Source organism: Pan troglodytes, chromosome 1 (assembly GCF_028858775.2).
Source record: "Pan troglodytes isolate AG18354 chromosome 1, NHGRI_mPanTro3-v2.0_pri, whole genome shotgun sequence".
Lineage (NCBI taxonomy): Eukaryota > Metazoa > Chordata > Mammalia > Primates > Hominidae > Pan > Pan troglodytes.
Genome location: NC_072398.2, coordinates 26,060,744 through 26,066,732, shown reverse-complemented (window position 1 = coordinate 26,066,732; position 5,989 = coordinate 26,060,744).

Here is a 5,989-nt window from a genome sequence, read left to right as displayed (position 1 = left end):
GAGGAGTCTCATTCTGTCACCCAGGCTGGAGTGCAGTGGGGCCATCTCTGCTTACTGCAACCTCCGCCCCCCTGTTCAAGCAATTCTGCTGCCTCAGCCTCCAGAGTAGCTGAAATTAAAGGGGTGCGCCACCACACCCGGCTAATTCTTGTATTTTTAGTAGAGACAGGGTTTCACCATGTTGGCCAGGCTGGTCTCGATCTCCTGACCTCAAGTAATATGCCTGCCTTGGCCTCCCAAAGTGCTGGGATTACAGGCGTGAACCACTACACTCAGCCCTGAATGATGGACTTTCATAAAATAGAAGCTAGCTTCGTCTATTTTAAGTAGAGTGAAAAGATTTTTGTGAGAAGAATTGGGGTGCCTCATGGAACCCACGGGCAGGCTTCCCAAGGGGCTGGAAGCAAGAGATCTCTCCCCTGGTCTTTGTCTCTGCTGTCTCTCTCTGTTTGTCTCAGTGTCAACAGGTGTGAGCCACCGCGCCCAGCAGTAAAATAAACTTTCTAAATTGACTGGGACCTTTGATTTCTTAAGAGAAGATGATCTGTTAATGCAGGCGCTGGGGAAGAACATCACTGAGAAGTATGGCTGGAGTGCACGCAGCCTGCTGGGCTGGTCCTAGGCTCTTTGCCCACTCTAATAATGGGAGATGGATTCAGAGGCCTAAACATCCAAAGAGGTTCTTGTGCAGGTTGTTGTGCATTAGAGGAGTCATGTCTTAAGGAAAAAGGCCTGGGAGAGCTTCCCATCTGCCCAGGGGAATTTAGGAGAACTGGGCCTTCCTGCTGAGAGGCCAGCGTGGGAGTTAGTAGGGGGAGCCTGGAGTTGGGATTTGCTCACTGAGGCCATCTGAGGCCAGTCTATAGTTATAATGATTTCCTAGCTCTCTGTCTGTCATCTTTGGAGGTAGAGGAAGAATTATTCTTCCTTGTGTAGTAAGCAGAGCTTTATGAAAACCAAAACAAAGACTGAAAGACCAACCAGTGAATGTTGGGTAGGGAATTTTTACTGCCCAACAGGGAACTGCACCCACCTGGGAGATGAGGTTGGAGGAAGAGAAATGGGGTAGGTCTTTCAAGCCAACAAGGTGTGCCCTGTCTCTTTGGAAGCAAGGCTTCTGAGATGATTAGTGGCTGTCTGGTGACATCGGGCTTGCTGAGAAGGCAGGCACCAGGCTGGCTGGAGAAGGTTTGTTGTTGGTGGGCAGGCCCTACGGCACCCACTGCTGGGTCTTGGTGCATCCAGGGGGAGCCAGCCCTGCAGATCTGCCCAGTGCTGGCCGGCCGGGTGGCCAGTGGGGTCAGTCTGCTTCTTGTGTAGCTCTGCCTCTGGCTTTGCATCAGGTGCAGGGGCAAAGGGGTCATGGCTGGAGAAAAGCGGTCAGTCTTCTGTGGAAAGCCAAGGGGCTTTCTGTGTGTGCTAGAGGGCAGGGCCCATGGGCCGCGCACAGCCCACCACAGGCAGGCCGGGGCCCCTTCTCACCACCTCCCCACCTGCTGGTATTTCTCTAGGGCTCCCTCTCCCCTACTTTCTCACAAGCTGAAGAGCCTGTGGCCTCCACCCCCAGCCCCTGGGAAAAAGCCTGGCTAGGAAGCAGTTGCCGGGAGTCCGGCAGGAAACCTGCACTGGTGTGGTGGAGAGAATGGGTGGCTCTTCCTTATCTGCCGGGACGGAGCAGGCCGAGTGGTAAACAGGAGGCTGTCCCAGCACCGGGAATTCCTGGATGAGGTGTTCCTCTTTAACTGGAAGGAAGGGATATCCTGTGTATTAGCCCATTTTCATGCTGCTGATAAAGACATACCTGAGACTTGGAAGAAAAAGAGATTTAATTGGACTTACAGTTCCACATGGCTGGGGAGACCTCAGAATCATGGCAGAAGGTAAAAGGAACTTCTTACATGGTGGTGGCAAGAGAAAAATGAGGAAGAAGCAAAAGCAGAAACCCCTGATAAACCCATCACATCTCATGAGACTTATTCATGAGAATAGCATGGGAAAGACTGGCCCCCATGAGTCAATGACCTTCCCTGGGTCCCTCCCACAACATGTGGGAATTCTGGGAGATACAATTCAAGTTGTGATTTTGGTGGGGACACAGCCAAACCATATTATCCTAACATTGATTATCAAGATGGTCTCATCCAGGAATCCTTCCAGACCCACAGTAGGAAGGGGTGAGATGCATGTTTGATTTTGGGGACTGATGGCCAGGATGCTCTCTGGGTTGGAGCCAGGACCCGAGGCCCCTCGAGGCCCGGCTTTGGGGGACAAAGCAGAGAGAAATCAGGATCATAGGAGCACTGTCTGAGGATCAGCTAGGCCTGGATTCAAATCCAGACCACGCCTCACCAGTGTGAGCTAAGCCTGCACCTTAGCCTCTCTGAGTCTCATCTGTGGATGGGAGTCACACTGCTTACCTCCCTGGGCTGCCTGTGACAGTGTGCACACCCTCCACACACCACATTCGGGCCCCAGGTGGACATTTGCTAGGAAACTGCACAGCCTGGTTCCACTTTGTCATTCTGAAGCCACAGCTTGCCTGTGTGGGTGGGGACAAGAATAAGAAAGGACCTTGCCCAAAGTGCTCAGTCTTCAACACTGGCCCCTCTTCTGCAGAGACCTTGCAGGACAGGGCCTAAGGAGATGTTGTGGCCACTCGATGACCTGCCCTCTCTGTAGGGGATCAGGAACCACAGGTCTGGGTTGGTGCTTAGGTGGAGCTGGGGATACAGTTGGGAGTCTGGCCCACATCACTGTTAGACACATGGAAGACTCCCGCCAAATCCATAGTCACCAGGCCTGCGGGGACCCTCCGAGGATGTAGAGAGAACTGCCTGACTGAGGATGGGGGAGTCATCCCTTCCTGTGTCCGGGCAACTGGAGAGAGCTGGGAGTCAACACCTCACATGGATGGTGGGGCCCGATAGCCCCAGCCGCATGTGCTTATTGAGCACTTAACGTGGGGCTCATGTGAGGGAGGAAGTGAATCTTTAATTTTAGCTTATTCCCATTTAAATGGCCACACACAGCTACTGGCTGCTGCCTTGGCTAGCCCAGGCTAGGCTGCAGTGGTTCCCAAACTTTCATGAGTATAAGAATCACCCAAGGAGCCTGTTGAAAAGTAGACTCAGAGATTTGGGTTCAGCCGGTCAGGGGAGAGGTCAGGGGAGAGGCTCTGGAGTTGCACCTTAATAAGCAGTCCACACTCTGATTTAGGGGCCACCTGGCCATCCATTCCCTACTCCTCCTCCTTTCTTTCTTCCCAGCCCAGCTTTCTCTTTTACTCTCTTCTTATTCTGTGCCTTTGCCTCCATCATTTTATTTCCATTCCATTCCATTCCATCTATCTATAATTATGTGTCACTTAACGACAGGGGTACATTCTAAGAAGTGTGGCATTAGGTAATTTTGATATTGTTGTAAACCAAAAATGAAATTGTAAGGCCCCACCAACCATCTGAATGGACTCCTGCTCTCTTCCAAGGACATTCCAAAGTTAACCTGAAAAACTAGTTCAGGCCTTGACGGGAAGTGGGAGCTGGACATACCTCATCATTCCCTCCTCCCTTTTGGAATTACTGACAGAACAGACTCTTTAAGTCTGATAAGAAACATTTACAGTCTGGTCTCCCTGAAGCCTGCTACCTAAAAGCTTCATCTGCATGATCAAACCTTGGCATCCACAACCCCTTATCTCAACCCAGACATTCCTTTCTATTGATAACAACTCAACTAATTGCCAATCCAAAAATCTTTAAATCTACTTATAACTTGGAAGCCCCTGCTTTGAGTTATCCTGCCTTTCTGGACCAAACCAATGTACTGTTACATGTATTGATTGATGTCTCATATCTCCCTAAAATGTATAAAACCAAGCTCTACCCTACAGCCTTGGGGAAATGTCGTCAGGAGTTCCCGAGGCTGTGTCACAGGCGTGGCCTTAGCCTTGGCAAAATAAACTTTCTAAATTGAGACCTGTCTCAGATACGTTGGGTTTACATTGTGCAAACATCATCGTGTATATTTACATAAACTAAATGGTGTCACCTACTAAATGCATAGGCTATAGGGTACAGCCTATTGCCCCTCGGCTACAAACCTGTACAGCACATTACTGTATTGAATACTGCAGGCGACTGGAACACAACGGTAAGTATCGTGCATCTAAACGTAGAAAAGGTAATGGGTTGTGCTGTGGCATCCCTAGGTGACAGGGATTTTCTTGGTTCCTTTATAATCTCATGGGACCACCATCATGTAAGTGGCCAATCATTGACAGAAATGCTGCTACACGGCACATGACTGTATGTAAATCTTATTAAATGGCTTAATGAGTGCTGCCAAACTTCAATGGGAGGCTGATGATGAGGAGTGAGGTGGGGAGGCCAGACCCGGGTATGTCTGCCTACAGCGGTAGAGTAGCACACACCCGTGAGCGTAGGCATATTACTCAATTCTTTAAGCCTCAATTTCCTCATCTGAAAGGGAATGCAGTAATGCTTTATAAGAAGATGTCAAGGATTAAATGAGATTTAATAGGAATCCAATAAAGGTGAGTTCCTGTCTGCATTCCTCAATCCCTCACCCTCTCCTGTTCCCTTCCAGTAAACCAGCACCTAGAGACGAGGCCTGCAAGTAACCCATCTCCCCTCGTCTCTGTGATGGGACCAGAGATCCACCACCAGCATCCTCTTTCCCCTCCTTATAAACATGACTTCTATTTGTCCCTCAACATCTTTGAATTCTGAACTTTTGGGGTTCTCATAAGAAAGTAATTGGCCGGTAAACTGAGGTCTGGGCTGGGAAAATCCTGACCAGGGCTTTCTCCAGGAGATGGGGTTGAGGAGAAGGTGCCCCCATCATGGTGGATCAAAACAGCCAGAAATAGCCCAAAGGCCTTTGGGAGGCCCAGTGGCTCAGGCACTTAACATGGGTATCGCAGGGGAACCTGGGATGACAAAGATCCGCAGAACCCCCCAGCAGCCATCCAGAGCTCCAGGACCTCAGAAACAGCCGCTGAGGCTTAGGAGCTGTCCCTGGAGCCAGTCTGATCTGGCCTGGGGGGAACAGAAACTTGTGAAGTCCTGCAGCCCTCTGTCCCTGCCTACGGATCAGACCCACGCTCCCTCAGTGAGAGAGGGTCACTCTGCCAGGGGTAGGTGAATCTTTCATCTTGGCACCTTCCCCACCCCCTAGGGACAACTGGAGAGGGCTGGTGGTTCCTGTCTCCAAGCTCTTCTCCATAAATTACAGGCTTCTCAGTTTTCTGTGACTGATCTGATTACCTCTGGCATGTTTCAGGTTCAAATAATGTTGTCCACCTTTCCCAGAAACTGGATATTGGGCTATTCCCTGGCCAATTGCTCCCTGATATCAGGAAGGAGCCAGGGTGGAGGTAGCAAGTCTCATCGCCCAAAATCTCCTCTGATGGCCGTGAGCAGTGCTAGGGGCCAATGGGCCGGACAAAGTCATGGATTCCTGAGGGAAGAGGCAGCTTGTAGACCTCACAGGATCCACACACGCCCCCCACCCACATCAGGACCAAAGTCAAGGCCAGTCTGTGATCTTTGTGCTCCCCTCAGCTCCCAGGACTTCTTGGAGACAGACGAAGTACCATCCAGGCTGGACATCCCTGGTTCTGACCTGGCCTCTGGGCTCAGCATTGTCCTGCGGCCTGGCCTTAGCTACCTCCATGGATGAACCTTATTTGAATGATGGACATTTTATTTTTTGAGACAGAGTCTTGCTCTGTCTCCCAGCCTGGAGTGCAGTGGCATGATCTCGGCTCACTGCAATTTCTGCCTCCCCGGTTCAAGTGATTCTCCTGCCTCAGCCTCCCAAGTAGTTGAGATTACAGGCAAATGCCACCACACCCAGCTAATTTTTGTATTTTTAGTAGAGATGGGGTTTCACCATGTTGGCCAGGCTGGTCTTGATCTCCTGACCTCAGGTGATCTGACTGCCTCGGCCTCCCAAAGTGCTGGGATTA